The following is a 2756-nucleotide window of genomic DNA, read 5'->3' on the forward strand; positions in this document are numbered from 1 at the left end:
TTTTTTTTGTAATGAAATTATCAGTCTCATCTGTTATTTCCTTGTCCATATTAAGCAGTTATTCTAGGTCAATGTCTGATAACTCCATTACTTGGATACCCTGTGGGTCTGTTTCAATTGTCTATTGTTTCTCTTTGTTTTTAAATCAAATTGTCTTGTCTCCTTGTTTGCTTGGTTATTTTTACTTGGATGCCAGACATCATATATAAAAATTATTATAGAGATCATTTAAAATTTAGAATATTTTTTCTTTTTCCAGAGAGGTTTTACATTTGCTTCCTGTAGGCAGCTGGGGCACTAGTAATTCTAGGTTAACTAAATCCAATCATGGATTAAGATGATTTGGAGCTCATCTTACAGTTCCTGTGAGGGCTTTTACTTCTAGTTCACTCCTACTTTTAGGGTGTAGCCCTGTGGAGTCTTATTTCATCCTGTGTCTCTCACCAAATCAAAGGAAGAACTACATCTAAGCAAGGATCAAGGCATCTTAGAGGCAGAAATTCATTAAATGTTTCTTAGTACCTCCACTAAAAGACTCAATTCCAGATAGCCACCTCTCTCCCTATGTGATTCTGTCCAATTTAAAAATTCCCAGAAAAAAATAATTTGCTTGATCAATTATATCAGTTTGTGTTATGTGACCATCCCTTTGTAGCCAAAGGGAAAGATCCTGTTATTTGGTAACCCCACTGTAACCAAATGGAATAGGAAGTAAGGAGGTAAGCTGCTCAAAGGAAGAGATTTTGAGAGACAAAAATAATGTCTATTACAGAACATAAGGATATGGAAGGAATAACAGATGACATAGGATGGGGAACATATTTGGAGAATGTGAGTTTAGCTCAAGAAATGTAAAGCGTCTGATTTGGTAAGGGTCCTTGCAGAAATCAGATGAGACACTTAAACGAAAAGTTTGATAAAAGGGAGTTTATCAGGGGGAGTTTGATAAAGGGACTATGTTGACAGTGTGGTAAAAGGAAATCAACAATGGATGAAGCTCTTCAGGACTAGTAATAGTAGGGAGCCATTACCACCCTAGGCCTGAAGAAGTAAGAGGAGAAAATGGTTACAAGTCTTAGAAAGAGTAGCTGTAGACATAGGAAAGAGCCACCTAACAGGAGCTGTAGCCTTCAGTAGAACCTAAAGCAACTCTGGGGCAGGGAAAATAAATATCATGACTCCACATTCTTCTCATCTTCCAGATCTTCTGCCAGTGCCTCCCATTTACTGAACCTAACCGGAAGTCAGACAAGGGTACCCATTTTTACAGCCCATACATGGCAGGGAACCTCCTGAAGCTCAGAGCTGGAGCTNAAAAGTTTGATAAAAGGGAGTTTATCAGGGGGAGTTTGATAAAGGGACTCTGTTGACAGTGTGGTAAAAGGAAATCAACAATGGATGAAGCTCTTCAGGACTAGTAATAGTAGGGAGCCATTACCACCCTAGGCCTGAAGAAGTAAGAGGAGAAAATGGTTACAAGTCTTAGAAAGAGTAGCTGTAGACATAGGAAAGAGCCACCTAACAGGAGCTGTAGCCTTCAGTAGAACCTAAAGCAACTCTGGGGCAGGGAAAATAAATATCATGCCTCCACATTCTTCTCATCTTCCAGATCTTCTGCCAGTGCCTCCCATTTACTGAACCTAACCGGAAGTCAGACAAGGGTACCCATTTTTACAGCCCATACATGGCAGGGAACCTCCTGAAGCTCAGAGCTGGAGCTGGATGGTAAAAGTAATGTGAGTGTCTGAAGAGACCATCTTTCGTGCCTGTTTATACAACAGCATAACAAGCCCAAAATGAACAGAGGACTGTCTCAAGATTTCAACTTAAATGGAACCATTGTTGAATGTCCTGAAAGAAACATTACTCCCTCAGGCACTTGGACCTCCAAATTCACCAACTCAAGGCCACGAACAGGGAAAACAAAAATCCCTTTAGTGGGTCAATTAGCAGAATTCTCAGTGGGGTGAATCCAACCTCCTTCACCTGATTTCTTGACACATAAATCCTGGCAATGGGGGATAGCACCATATACTGGTAGATTTAAGGTATATACTGCAACTGTATGACAGTATCTTAATCTCATAGTAAGTTAATCCCAGCCGGCACTATAACTGAACCTTCAGCAAAATATTAAGTCTTAACAGCAAGCTGGCTGGATGATGGGACACAGGTAAATCAAAGACTTCCAGGAGTGTGAGCCTATTGTTGCAATTCCTTTGCTTCCTTCATGTTCAAAGACTATACTATATGGAATATCACAGTGATGTATAAGGTATTCTGCAAGTCTGAAAAAGACAAAAAGGAAAAAAAGAAAAATAAAAATAACCCAAGTTCTATAATACGCCTTCGCTATAGATTAAGTTCAGTAACTTCTATGAATAATATAGATTAGAATGCTTTCATTTTAAATGGTTAATTTTGGAAGCTTTCCATTTGAACAGCCCCACACTGATGATGACAACATTCAAAAAGTTTTGATCGTATACTTTTACATCAAGGGCTGTGTTAGATGCTGTATATGGATCATTTTATTCAATCTTCACAACAACTCATTGAGGGTTAGGTTCTATTATTATCTCAGTTTTACAGATGAGGAAACAAAAAGTTCAGTGAGGTTAAACAATGTGCCTAGGTTACTGGTTACGATGTACCAGAGCCAGAATTTGGACCCAGGACTATGGGTCCAAAGGCAATGCTATTAGACATGGCACATACTGCCTGCTAAGCTGTTTCGTGAGCACATACTATGTGCC

The sequence above is a fragment of the Galeopterus variegatus genome, unplaced genomic scaffold, assembly GCF_000696425.1.
Source record: "Galeopterus variegatus unplaced genomic scaffold, G_variegatus-3.0.2 Scaffold3009, whole genome shotgun sequence".
NCBI classification, from domain to species: Eukaryota; Metazoa; Chordata; class Mammalia; order Dermoptera; family Cynocephalidae; genus Galeopterus; species Galeopterus variegatus.